General features: G+C 43.0%; 1 protein-coding gene across 1 annotated transcript in view; it reads right to left on the reverse strand.

The window, feature by feature from the left end:
- The window catches only part of CGNL1 (cingulin like 1), a 124,397-nt gene that overhangs the window by 96,874 nt on the left and 12,306 nt on the right, over nt 1-15,217 (reverse strand). The window lies entirely within an intron of this gene.

The following is a 15,217-nucleotide window of genomic DNA, read 5'->3' on the forward strand; positions in this document are numbered from 1 at the left end:
GCATTACCTGTATATATTTCAGGCAGAGGCGTAACTAGATATTCGTAGGCCCCATAGCAAAAGTTTTTAAGGGCCCCCTAGTTAGCAACTGCTGGTGATACATGTATGTAAAACATATTACTTAGACAGTAAAAATGGGCCCCCTTCAGCACTGGGCCCCATAGCAGCTGTACCCCTTGCACCTATGGTAGTTACGAAAGGTTAGAAAGGTCTGGAATTTACACCAATGTGCTGGCTCTTACCCCTTCAGTATCAGTGTTGGTTGATTGACTTGTACAGAGTATTTCTAACACAAAATTCTCATGTGAATGCAGTTTTCTTATTAATACAAGGTAAATGTACTGTATCACTCTGTATTAACTTCTATATATTTCTTCAATGTGGCACATATCACCAATTCACAGGAAAAAAAACCCATAAACCAATGTAAATTGCGGTCCCATGCCTTTTCTCCGTATGCTTCCATACAATGAATGGTTGTCAGCACTGTGATAGCTCCAGCCATACAGCACACATAATGCTAACATACATTAACTGCTTGGCTGCTGGCTGGGAGGCAAGTAATGAATGTTGCCTGGCCGCTATGATTGTGAGTAATTTCCAATCAGAGCAGATGGACTGTATTTTATATCTGCTCCCCAACGGAAGCTCCAGTGGTATCAGTTTGTCCCTGCTGAAAGGAGCTAAAGTCAAGGGATCCTGGAAAGCTGGCCCTGACAAAAGCACTAATACCCCTTTCAGACCGCACTTATTACCGGGTAAAATGCCAGTTTTTTACCGTTTCGAACCGGTAATATGTTGATGTGAAAGGTCCGTTTTGAACTTACCGGTTCAATAAAACCGATAATTCAAAATGGTTAAAAAGCAGGATCCTACCAGTATTGAAACGATAATACCCCTTTCAGACCGCACTTAAACAGGTAATATACCGTTTAAGATATGCGGTGTGAAAGGGGTTAAGGCTGTCTGACCCATTTTTAAAAACGTTTTAAATTACTGGGTCAATGCTGTTCATGCGGTGTGAAAGCAGCATAAGGGGGGGAAAGTGTTTGGCATTCCTGGGCGGTCACTAGGAGGAGCCTACAACCGCACACAAAAATGCTCTGTCCAGTGGATGTGTTATGGGAGTGTTATTGTTGTGTAAAGATTTTCTAGGCTCACACAGGAGGCCATCTTGGACGGACAAACAGCACCTGCTGGTGTAAGTTTGAAAGGTGCAACAGATGTATTTTGGTATGACTGCACGCGCAGACAATGAAAGTGGCCTTGCACATATGAATGCATGAATGTACACAAGGTAAGAAGTCTGTAGCTGCATTTTTATGAAGTTGCAGCCATGTGACCACCAATAAACACTGCTGCGTTCAATTCTGAATCAGGACCTTAACATATAGGACTCTGGGTCTATTCTGACTACCTGCTCACAGAATACTTACCATTACCATATGCAGGAATACCATTCCTGCACATCATTTCTTGGAAGTACTATAGTGCAAAATTAATTAATGTTAAATATCTATCGATCGAGAGAGCGAAGGGAGAGCGAGAGAGAGAGAGAGAGTGAGAGAGAGAATAAATATTTTTTTTTAATTCTGTGGAAGGTTTGTTTCTTTCTTTTGATCAAGCCCATTGTGCATGTGTGAGTGGATCCAACAAAGCAGTAAATATTATCAGGGCAGCGGAGTATCTCTAAGCTGGCTTGGCAAGTATTTTTGGAGTAATTCCAGCATTTTGTTGAAAAGCTCCTAAACTTTACTGTGCAAGAACATTTGACGGTACTTGTTTCCTAAAACGGCGCCCACGATATTGATCTTAGGCATCGCAAGGAAAAAAATCGCGTTGGTCGCATCGCATGCGGCTAAAAAATCAGCGATTACCGCGATTTTACACAGGGAACAATGTTAAATGGACCAATTGACCCGATTTCACATAGGGAACAATGTTAAATGGCCCACAGACCCCAAATAGCCACCCTGAAGTGTGAAATGGCCCCCCCCAATTGTTAACGCCACCCCATGATCAACGTCAACCCGAAGCGTGGCGAGGGTCGGCGGTACGCGTCCTCCGACCTTTTCATACCCCCACTATCCATGTCAGCGTGGAGCTGAGAATAGAAAGTGTGGAGAGCGCAGCGAGCCACCGAGCCCGAAGCGTGGCGAGCGCAGCGTGCCCCGCGAGGGGACGCGGATACCTTCACAGCTATACGCGTCCCATCGCGGGCTTCACAGGTATCCGCATGCGCTCGCCACGCTTCGGGCACGGTGGCTCGCTGCGCTCGCCACACTTTCTATTCTCAACTCCACGCCGACGTGGATAGTGGGGGTATGAAAAGGTCGGAGGATGCGTACCGCCGCCCCTCGCGGCCTCGCTGCGCTCACCACGCTTCGGGTTGACGTTGATCATGGGGTGGCGTTAACAATTGGGGGGGCCATTTCACACTTCAGGGTGGCTATTTGGGGTCTGTGGGCCATTTAACATTGTTCCCTATGTGAAATCGGGTCAATTGGGCCATTTTCTGCTGTGGAGTCTATCGCATTGCGGCCTGTATCTCAATACAGACCAGACTGTACTAAAAGAACTAAAGCAGACAGCGACACCTCAGGAAGAATAGAGGAACTGCATAGGTTTGGAAAGGCACAGGGTGCTAGGATGAACAGTATTTACTATCCCATGTTAGCATAATCCAGTACCTATTTGCCAATCCAAACACAATGTAAAAGTTGATCTTTCCATTCCAGCCTAGAAACAAAACAAAATTAAAAATATCTGTATGCCAAACATACTATAAATCCACATTCTAGCATGAAACAGAGAATCTCACTGCACTGGAATCCTGCTGGAGAATGATCTGTAAATTTCACATTTAATGGAATGTATGGGTGTGTCTACATACTTTAATCTAGATTATATGTTCACTATGCAAGCAAATTAATTCTTTTGGGATTCAAAGCATGGTCTCACTCTTGGCAAACAGCATTTCATGGTATTTCGGGAACAGCCCTTGGTCAGTGTGTGCCTGTTAAATATAAAGAACTCATCAGGTTGTTTCCAATTGTGAAATACCCATCCTGGATGCATGCCAATGTGTAGGCTACCTTCACTGTGTGTGGGTGGAAAAATGTATTAAATACTGAAGAACACACAAAAAGTCATCATTCATGCCAAAAGAGCACGTCTTACATGGGTCCAGATGTATCCAACTTCAAAAAGTGATACAGTGGAGAGTGATAAACAGCCAGCCAATCACCATCTACCTGTCATGTTATAGACTGGGCCTGAAAAATAACAGAAAGGAGCTGATTGGCTGGCTGTTAATCACTCTTCTCTTTATCACTTTTGATGCTTGATACATCTGGCCCATGTACTCTACAAAAACAAATAGAATATAGATAATTTAACAGACTAAAAAATTGTGCCCATCAAACAGATCATTCATTTTTTTTTTTAACATCAATACATTTTTATTGAAAATTTTCATAGAAATGGGGTACAGAAAAAAGAAGTAGGGAAACAAAACCAAGAGGAAGAGGTGGTCACACAAGTGTAAATAATCATATCAAGCAATATAAGCAGCAATTGAATGGGATCAATACAGTTTAAACAGCTCGGATTATGTATCGTCAGGGGTAGTGATAGATGTTGAGGAGGTAGTTTCTTTCTCGTTGAGACTAAATTGTAGAGGGCTTACTCTGGAGGGGTCGGGAAGCAATGAGCTCCTTCAACCTCGGTGACATATGTGTGCCAGTAAGCCCACTGGACTATTGGTGAGGATGCCGAGCTGGTGTATGGTATGAATTCCGTTTCCATAATGAAGTGATAATGGGTTTTATGGATCACTTTCAGGATCAAAGGGGGACCTGCCTGTTTCCAAAGTTGTGCCATTGTATGTTTTTGAAACAATTTATTTGAATACTCTTTGGACAAATCAAAAAAGTTTAACTCAATAGTTTGTAATATAACCTCAGTTGGCAATTCCAGAGAACAAACGTTTCCAGTAGTTCTTGACCAGGTTTGCACACACTGGAGCAGGTAGTTTAGCCCACTCTTCCATGCAGATATTCTCTATATCTGTCATGTTTTGGGGCTGTTGCCGGGCAACACAGACTTTCAACTCAGGTTTTCGATTGGGTTGAGGTCTGGAGACTAGGCCTAGGCTAGGCCACTCCAGGTCCTTGAAATGCTTCTTACCGGGCGGTGTGTATGGGGTCATGGTCAAGCTGGAAGACCCAGCCACGATCCATGTTCAGGTACTGCATGATTTGAATCAATGAGAATATAGTGTGTTATTAATGGTAACCTTTTGTGACTGTGGTCCCAGCTCTCTTGAGGTCTTTGACCAGATCCCCCCAGCGTAGTTCTGGGCTGATTCCTCATTGTTCTCAAGATCATTGATACACCACGAGGTGAGATCTTGCCTGGAGCCCTAGGTCAAGGGAGGTTGCAAGTGATCTTGTATTTCTTCCATTTCTTTTTAAACAGTTGATCTCTTCTCACCAAGCTGCTTGCATACTGTCGAGTAACGCATCCCTGCCTTGTGCAGCTCTACAGTTTTGTCCCTGGTGCCCTTAGACAGCTCTCTGGTCTTGGCCATGGTAGATAGGTTGCAGTCTGACTGTTTGAGGATATGGACAGGTATCTTTTATACAGATAATGAGTTCAAACAGGTGCCATTTATACAGGCAACGAGTGGAGTATAGAAGAGCATCTTAAAGAAGTAGTAACATGTCTATGAGAAATCTTGCTGGTTGGTAGGTATCCAATATTTATTTTCCACAAGAATATACAAATAGCACGGCCACAATCGTATGGATCGTGTACCTTTAAGTTAAGGTACACGATCCATACGATGGACCCGATTTCCTTTGAAATCAGGTCCATTTGGCCGGCTAGGACAAAATATCGGGGGCATCGCGTCGGCCACCGAGCCCGAAGCGTGGCGAGCGCAGCGAGCCCCGCGAGGGGACGCGTATAACTTCACAGGTATACGCGTCCGCTCGCCACGCTTCGGGCTCGGTGGCTCGCTGCGCTCGCCACACTATTCTATTCTCAACTCCACGCCGACGTGGATAGTAGGGGAATGAAAAGGTCGGAGGACGCGCACCGCCGCCCCTCGCGGGCTCGCTGCGCTCGCCACGCTTCGGGTTGGCATCTATCGTGGGGTGCAGTGTACGCCGTTAAATTTGGGGGGGTTGGGAATATTTTACATTGAATCCAATGTAAAATCGGGTCCCAGGGACCCGATTTACATTTCATTCCAAAAAAAAAATCGGGTCCAAAATCGGTCGGTCGCGTCGATCGCATCGCATGCGACCAATTCGCATGCGATGCGATCGACCCGATTTTTCCGACACGACCACCCCGATGTAAATCGGAGTGGCCGTGCTAGGAAACAAGTACCATAAATTGTTTAAAAATCATACAATGTGATTTCCTTTTCTTTCTTTTTTTCCACATTCAGGGGGAAATTTACAAATATGTGTATTCTACTTCACATGTGATGTTGCTATGGGCAACCAATCAGAATGTACTTCTTATTTATTTAGCACCCTCTAGAAGATAGTAGACAGGATCTGATTGGTTGCCCATAGCAACATCACATGTGAAGTAGAATGCACATCTTTTTAAATGGGTCAACTTGCACAATCGGTGGCTGAACAAATACTTTTTGCCCCACTTTTATTATGCATACTTGATACAATTCTCAGTTACCATTCTTCTCCTGTTTGCTTATAACGTACACCTAATATTGATTACATAATAGTATTTAAAATGAAAAAATAAATAATAATAATAATAATAATAATAACAACACAGATTCCGTGTGCTTCCCTGCTTCCCTAGGAAAGGAGTTTTGGAGTTGCAAAGAGAACTTTCGCTTTGTTCCCAATACCACCACCGCTATGCAGTGGGACCTTTAGCTGCGACTAGAACATGCTTTGAAACATCTGCTAGGCAGCAAAGCTCTTTAGAAAACTCTGCGAACATGTTGGCAACTATGAACTGCAGGCATGTAGAGAAGGTGGGGAGTACCTGCCTGGGCCTTACAGGCCAGGAAAGGATGTATTACTGTTGGTAAAAATAGTGGTAATGCCAAGGTGGCTTATTCCTACTGTTCAGATCACATTCATCCAATCTGTTAAGTTTTTGGGTACCTGAAGTGGCCATTTCAGGTCTTAGTTTGATACAATCTTCCAACTACTCTTTTTGCTTTAAATAATGGATTTGAACAATAGTTGTAAATACACACACACACACAGTGCATAAGGAAAGTATTTTTTTTGCAAATTTATTAAAAAATAAAAAAAATCACATGTACATACAGTAAGTATTCCCAGCCTTTGCTTAATATGGTGTTGATGCACCTTTGGCAACAACTACAGCCTCAAATCTTTCTGAATATGATGCCACTAGTTTGGCACATCTATCTTTGGGCAATTTTGCCCATTCTTCTCTGCAGCACCCCTCAAGCTCCATCAGTCTGGATGGGAAGCGTTGGTGCACAGCCATTTTCAGATCTTTCCAGAGATCGGATTCAATTCTTGGCTCTAGCTGGGCCACTCAAGGACATTCACAAAGTTGTTCTGAAGCCACTCCTTTGATATCTAAGTTGTGTGCTTAGGGTAAATGTCCTGCTGAAAGATAAAGAGTCCGAGTTCAAGAGCGCTCTGGAGAAGGTTTTCATCTAGGGTGTCTCTGTACATTGCTGCATTCATCTTTCCCTCTATCCTGACTAATCTCCCAGTTCCCGCGCTGAAAAACATCCCCACAGCATGATGCTGCCACCACCTTGCTTCACGTTAGGGTGGTATTGGCCTGGGGATCAGCGGTGCTTGGTTTCCTCAAAACATGATGCCTGGCATTCATGTCAAATAGTTTAATCTTTGTCTCATCAGACCAGAGAATTTTGTTTCTCATGGTCTGAGAGTCCTTCAGGTGCATTTGGCAAACTCCAGGTGGGCTGCTATGTGCTTTTTACTAAGAAGTGGCTTCCATCTGGCCAATCTACCATACAGGTCTGATTGGTGGATTGCTGCAGAGATGGTTGTCCTTCTGGAAGGTTCTCCTCTCTCCACAGAGGAATGCTGTAACTCTGACAGAGCGAACATCGGGTTGTTGTGTTCGATTCATAGCAATGACTGGCTGCACATATTTTGGCCATGTATAGTATGCCAATATTGAACATTTTAACTTGCACCTTAATAAAAGTCTAAAAAGTGTAGTGTGGCCCTGTGTATAGTAGTGCTCCAGGCATGCCCCCACTGTGACAAAAATGGGGGTGGACCACAAGTCACCCTCTTCCTTAGGTCACGCCCCTCCATATTCTATATTCCCTTATGTTCTGTGTTACATACAGATATTGCGTTATTATTCCAGAGTGCAGTTATCTCACCACGCCATATGCCATCAAAATAGAGTATGTAATGAAACATATGGAAATGAGAGATACAAAACACACACTGTGGTAAATTTACTTCTTTGTGGTAAATATGGTGCATGTTTTTCCAAAATGTGTTCTCTGTACACACAGAAGTAACTGCGTACAGCGCTGCCATCAGAAATAATGGGGCCCGGAACTGTCAAAAAAAGACAGGGCCCTCCCTGTATATATATGTATGTATGTATGTATGTATGTAAGTGAGTGTGAGAGAGATAGAGAAGGAAATAGGTTGAAATGGAAGAGGAGGGTGAGAGAGAATGAATAGGGGAAATTGGTGAGTGTGTGACAGTGAGAAACAGAAGAGAAAGAGGGAAAGGAGAGAGAGAAAGAGGGAAAGGAGAGAGAGAGGGAAAGGAGAGAGAGAGAGAGGGAAAGGAGAGAGAGAGGGAAAGGAGAGAGAGAGGGAAAGGAGAGAGAGAGGGAAAGGAGAGAGAGAGGGAAAGGAGAGAGAGAGGGAAAGGAGAGAGAGAGGGAAAGGAGAGAGAGAGAGGACTCCAGACCCCACAGACACCCCCCCCCCCCCCCCCTGTCGGCGGGCCTGACTGCATACAGCAGATAAACACATTTTTCCACACAATGAAGAAGCATTTGCTTTCCTCCAGCTCCGCCTCAGGCCCTTTGTATGAATATGTATTTAAGTTACAATAGGAGTGGCTTATTATGACATTCTTATGGTATTCCCTCCCTTTGTATAATGTGCTTATAAATGTGTTTCCCATTCTTATGGCTCCCCCAACATCACCCCTCCCAGGGGACCCAAGGGTGGGATACTGTAGTGCCGAAAAAGCTGGACTGTACTGCTGCAATCAGGGTGGATGGAGGTATAGTTTGTCACATCTATATATGTGTATTATCTATTTTATTTTAAATCAGTTTTCTGCAGATTTCAACTGGAAATTTAAAAGAAAAAAACTATTTAAGATCGTATTTAATTTTTTTTTTCAAAACTTTCCTTTATTGAGGCAAAGTATAAAAGTTACAAGATATAGGCCCTTATTCTGGTTGTTGCGGTAATATCCGCGTGCGTTCGTGCCACCGATGTTTTGTGTCTGCGCATGTGTAGAGGCGTCTCTGCGCATGTGCGAGCGGGGCGTACGGCCAAATTCCGCATGAAATGTGAACACTCCGAACAGGGGGTGGAGAGGGGCGTGAAGGGCTATTTGGGCTCATTACCATATGCATACGCCCCGCGTTTCATGGGCGTTCCCATGCAAACGCTGGGCGTACGTATGGTAATGCAGTCGTGACGCACATGTAGGGGGCGGACATATGACATCGCCGGATGTCAGCTGCCCGCCCAGATCCCTGCTTTTGCACGGAGAAATGCCCGTGTGGTCTGAGGTTGCGGGAGCTGGTGGACCACTCGGTCCTGCATTCGATGGTCTGCGACGATCGAATGATGGGGGAGGTTCCCTGAGATGGAGGAGGCGTATTCCATGACAAATACACATGCGGTCCGCTCCGACAGCTTCTTACCGCGTACGGACGGAGTTGGCGATCCGTATGGAAGGCGGGGTTTCGGACGCACGGTCCTGGCCGCATATTCGGATCCGGCCGCACCGATCAGAATAAGGGCCATAGTCTGTGTACACATTTAGGCATTAAAGAATGGTTACAACAGTATGGGGGAAATTTACTAAAGGAAATTTGTAAAAATATAGGTGTATTTGTATCCAGAAATACACTTATTTTTTACATTTAGTATCCCGAAAATACGGCAATTCGTAGTCGTATTGATGGGCTATCAATACGAATATGAATTGCCGTATTTTCGGGATAGTAAATGTAAAAAATAAGTGTATTTCTGGATACAAATACACCTATTTTTTACAAATTTCCTTTAGTAAATTTCCCCCTATGTGTAATAAAGATAAATAATAGCATTGTACATGCAAAAGTGTCATTCATTACTGTCAAGAAAAATGCAAGATAAAAACAAATAAATAAATATCATATTTAATTTAATATGTATTAAACTACATTTTATATGGAAAAAAGTTTCACTCTCTCGTGCGTACGTGAGACGTCATTATCATATTGTGTACACATAGAGTTGAGACTGCATTTCCTGCTAACACTGACAAACCAAATTTCCACGCTACTGGGGGGTGTGAGCATACACACTTTCTATACCTGATGCACAAATACATCTGTTTAAGCGCTTGACACATCCTGAAAAGCATCTGTATTAACACACGTGTGTAAATTTGGTATGTGTGGTTTTTGTGTGTAGTGTGCCTGCTTCCAACACAAAATGAATTTGAAAAGTGCACACAAATGTAGGCACACTTCATTGCATGCTAAGTGCATTAAAAATAACACGTACAATAATGTATGCCCAGCTAATTTCATCCTCCTCTGCCTCCCTGGAAAAGAGGTTCTATATGGTAGAGACTAACACAAACCTGATGGGGGCACATTTTGTTTTCAAATTGTCAAAACCATGCTGCACTGCAGGCGGGGCAAATGTAATACATGTATGTGCAGAGTTAGATTTGGGGAAGTTATTTTGTTTGTGTGCAGGGTAAATACTGGCTGCCTTATATTGACACTGCAATTTCAGTTTGAACCCCATCCAAATCTAACTCTCTCTGCACATGTTACATCTGCCCCACCTGCAGTGCACATGGTTTTGTCCATTTGCAAACAATATGTGCTCTGTGATCAGGTCTGAATTACTGTCGGCTCATTGTTCTGCAACTTCAGGCACACTGCTGAATGAGAGTGGTATACATACAGTATGTTCTGCCCATAGACCATTTGGTGCTTAAATGACCATCTCAAAACTTGCACAACAATAGTCCTACAAGATATAGGGCCAGATGCACTAAGCTTCAAATAGTGATAAAATGGAGAGTGATAAACAACCAACCAATCAGCTCCTGCCTGAAATTTTTTAAACCCAGCCTGTGACATGGCAGGTGGGAGCTGATTGGCTGGTTGTTTATCACTCTCCATTTTATCACTTTGTGAAGATTATGCTGCTTTCACACCGCAAAACCTGCTTAGACCAGGTATTTAAAACGGGTCAGAACAAGTTTAACCCCTTTCACACCGCATGTAAATACCTGGTCTAAAGCAGGTTTGCAGTGTGAAAGCATCATCACTGTGACCTGGTGTATATACAGAGCCCCCAGTCCCCTCACCTGCTAAACATCGTCTCACCCGATAACTTCGCCCTCTCGCCACCACGTGTTCCCCTCTCTGATTGGCTGGTCACACGCCTGCCAGCGGCACGACAGGGAAGAAGCACTCACACTGTCCCCATGGTATATAAGGTATGTTTGCACAATGTTACACTTGTACACCTTGAAAAAGGGGTCTGCAAACCCCGAAACGTCAGACACCAGTTCTTCACTAAAGTTTGCTTTTTCAAAGACAAAGAGTGCCTCTGCTTTGTATACAGCCGAACCCTATCCATTTACTCCAGAAGGGCACCGGGGGCAGTTGTCCTAAAGTAGGAGAGAGACCATCTCCTTTCTCTTTCTGTATGTATGTAAAGCATTCTCAATAACATTTATTTAAAACACATAAATGAAGCATTTGCAGATTAGGATTCTTTGGAACCGCATGGAAAAACCCGACGCGTTTCGTCTCCGAAGAGACTTCCTCAGGGGTACACAAGAATATGCGGTATGCTAGGTCTAAGACCAATACCAGAATCTTTTATTATTTCTTTAAAATATTGGAGAAATCCGATGGCGATGAACCTTTAGTAAGGGCCCTCGAAAGAGACAGGGCACTTGAAAAAAGGGGAGGAATTAATACCAGAATAGAGTATACACAAGTGAATCCTCCAACACCTTTTTTGAAGTGTCAAATATATATATATATACACACACACATACACAGCATTATGTACTGCTAATGATCTACTAACAGTATATGGAAGTGCAAGTAATTACTGCTGGAGGGCACTAAGCTGTTCTCGTGACCGACCATTATTCATTCACCACAAACCACAAGAGCCGGTTCTATAACACCATATCTCCACTAACAAAACAGCCACAAGGTGAAAGCTTCCGTTTCACTAATGTGTCTCTTCTGCTGATTAAAGAAGACACTTAAAAAAATAATGTAATTTAGTGTATATTGATTTAGAAATCTCAAAGGGGGTTGACCATCTTCTTTACATATACAAAATATGTTTGTAGAATACAAGCCGTATTATATATAAACTTATAGCTGTAAACTGAGGAGATATGATCATCTCCGGAATTATACCTACCCTGTACATGGGCAGGGTTTGTTTATATAGATAACTAGTACTTTAGACCGAATGCATGCATAATATAGAGTATGTACACCACAGCATATTTCTCTTTTTGGATTGTTCTTCTAACCAATGGAAATGTCCTCCTCCTCCCACCCCCCCCCCCCTCCCCCTATTATCCACGTACCTTCTACCTTCCACCTCCTCTCCCTTCTTCCCCTTCAGCTGGAAATAACTGCACCATTATATTATATGTGACTGGATGCCTGGCATTTGTACTTAGAATTAAGGATAATGTTAGAAAAGAAGTCATCCCTACATAAGGGAAAATATAAATTACCATGCATTCCAACCGCTATACAATCCTCCCTGACCCCCCCCCCCCCCCTTTTACCTAATGTTCTCCCTATGTATTCTGTCTTGTCTAATGTTTTGTCTCTGTCTTTGCATTATATGTCCCCTACTTTATCTTATTTACCATTTTTAGATTCAATATTGTTGTAGGATTAATGATATCACATGAGTATTGATTGATATTGGCTGCATAATAATCTGAGATACTTTGACTCATATGAATAGAACTCAGCTCAATAAGTTCTTTGACAGGATTATAGTTGACCTTTCCTATTTGTTTAGTGACATCAATCCTGGAAATATGAATATGATTTCCTATTCGATTACATTGTACAACATATGTCTATGGAGTATATAAAATGCATAATATGTCTATTTATAACTGATACTCATGATTATAGAAAAAATTGTTGTTATGGAAAATTCTTTCAATAAAAAGTATAAAAAAAAAAAAATTGTACTTTAGACCAGTCATATACTGGGTTGCTAGGTAAAATGGCCAGGGCTTTCTTGTCGCCCATATCTCTGGTGCAACTGGTTATGCCAGTGAGAGACGAGTTTAGCATCAGGAAGAGGTGTGCATCTCCCCATAGTACAATGCTCGTGTCTGATCATGTATTTTGCTGAAACGCAACCCTGTTTGTAAGGACAGGAAAGCAAAGCATGATGCAGATCTGTGGTCTAATTCCCATTGATCGTGTATAGGAACGCACATATCCTCACCAGTCAGCAGCTATAGTATAGCCACCCAATTTTGGACTTTCTTCTTCTGTGCCATGTAAGGATGGGACAATTTGACACTTTCTCCAATAGAGGGGCAGCGCTGTTCGCTGGGGAGATAAAATAAGCTATAGTGCCCAGGTATCAGCTAACTGCTTTGTGTCAGTTACCGCTGTTGGGATGGTGGCCAAAACAGGGCACACAGGAAATGTGACTGCTAGGCCAATCAGAGAGTCCACACAGAGTTATTGGTTACAGTGGATTACAGTAGTAATACAGGGGTTTAACAGTTTTAGAGGAGAGAACACAGTAGTTATAATGTAGAAGTTAGAAGTGGTTGTAATTAGTGCTCTCAAATAAACAATCCAGGGCAGAGGTTCTCAAACGTGGTCCTCAGTTCATGTTTTGCAAGTCTCATCACAGAGGGCCAGAAGTACTAAGCTTGCAAAGTGATAAAATGGAGAGTGATAAACCACCAACCAATCAGATCCTACCTGTCATTTTTCAAACTCAGCCTGTGACATGGCAGTGAGGAGCAGATTGGTTGGTGGTTTATCACTCTATTGTACAAGGGGTGAACTGATAGCCTTACGGCTAAGAGTAAACAGGTGCCTAATAGGGTGGTTTGTCAAGCAGCTCCTGCTAGGGAGGAGCGCCAAATATTGGATCAATATGGTTGGATGTAAAAACAATGTAGAATTTTATATGCTTATTGCATAATATCAGGTGGATTTATAACCACTCAATAGGTATAAAAATCTTTTACACAGTAGAATTACATACAAGCATAATGGAACAAAATACAAAAAAGTAATTAATTAAAATAGAAAATATATGATAATATCTTGATAAATGAATATGGGTTATACTTATTGGTGTGGATTCCCGTAGTAATGTCCTTATTGGAGGCACTTGTGATAGCTGGATTTAAACGTCCTGAAGCTGGTATTGTATGGGGTCCATAAACCTTGCCAGATAAGTGACGCTGGAGGAAGATGGTAGACCCAATCACTCTCCATTGTATCACTTTTCAAGCTTAGTACATCTGGCTCACTATCACAGGTGAAATAATTAGCTACACTTGCAGATCTTTTAAAATTTGGCAATGAGTAATGAATGCACCTGTACACCTGCCAATTGACGTGAACTGTGTGGGGTCCTGAGGACCGAGTTTGAGAACCCCTGATCTAGAGCATACACACTGAATGATTTCGTTCCGTGACATCACCTGCCCTACCACTGAACATGCATGTTCAGACGATGGAGGTCATCAATTTTATCAATGCACAGGAGCGCACACTGATATCTGAGGGTACACACTACACAATATGAACGATCATTATCATCCATATCTTTAAAGATATATACTGTATAATCTGGTTACAGTCAATATGTGTACATCAGGTTGGAGGTAGCATCTTCCATGCAGACTCTAGGTCCTATTGCCCAACATGTTCTAGTACAAGGCCAGATGCAATACTGAGGGATAAATGTATCACTCCTATCACTTTCCTATAGTTTCCATTACTTGGCAGAACCTGCTTCACCTATTTAGCACGCCGATGCAGGACCCAGCAATGGCAGAATGTATCAAGAACATATTTCAAAATGACCTGTTTCCTGATGTACACTCTACAGCAGGGCTTGACAATTTTTTTAAAATCTAGGAGCCAGGATGAAAGTGTAGGAGCCAGCCATACTAAATGTGCCCATACATGGTGTGATGCACACCGTGCTTATTTATTTAGATTGCATCGTAACTAGTTTAAAATGCATTTGATGTGCTACAGCACCGCCATTACAGGTCCTGCACCACTGAGAGGGGATGAGGTGATGGGGAGAAAGTGGAGAGTAACAGATGGTGAGGGGAGGGTAATGAGGTGATGGTTGGCAAAAAGAGGGTGGGGGTGAGGTGAGAGGGGAAAGGTGACGGTGGGCAAAAATGGGTGAGACAACAGGATGGAGTGAGGTGAAACGTGGTCAGGTGACGGGGAGAGGTGATGGGGCAAAAGGGGGTGAAGAGACAGGCGGAGTTGATGGGTGGGCGCTAGGGGGAGAGCGAGAGGGTGTAAGGTGATGGTTCGAGAGTTGATAAGTAGTGATCTTCTAAGCCGTTTCTAATGTTTCTTATGTGTTCATAGATTCGGGTCTTCAGGGGTCTTGAGTTCTTCCTATGTATTGTTTGTTGCATGGACATTGAACTCAGAACATTATATCCAAGAGGACTGAATCTAGACAACGAAGTCAAATCAATTGTTGGAACCAGAAGATGATGCACAGCAACCACACCATGACAAACCAAGGGTACTAATCACACAATTAAAAAAGAAGCAGCAGAGCACCAAAGACCACCACTCGCTAACACCGGGACACCAACTGAAATCCAAGCATATCAATAATCCCCTAACACACACCAGCCTCGAAGAAAAATAAAGGGGGGGGGGAGTCGACACATAAAAAAGCGGACACAGAAACAAGTCAACACGACGTAG

This window comes from Crinia signifera, chromosome 4, assembly GCF_055691185.1.
Source record: "Crinia signifera chromosome 4, ASM5569118v1, whole genome shotgun sequence".
NCBI classification, from domain to species: domain Eukaryota; kingdom Metazoa; phylum Chordata; class Amphibia; order Anura; family Myobatrachidae; genus Crinia; species Crinia signifera.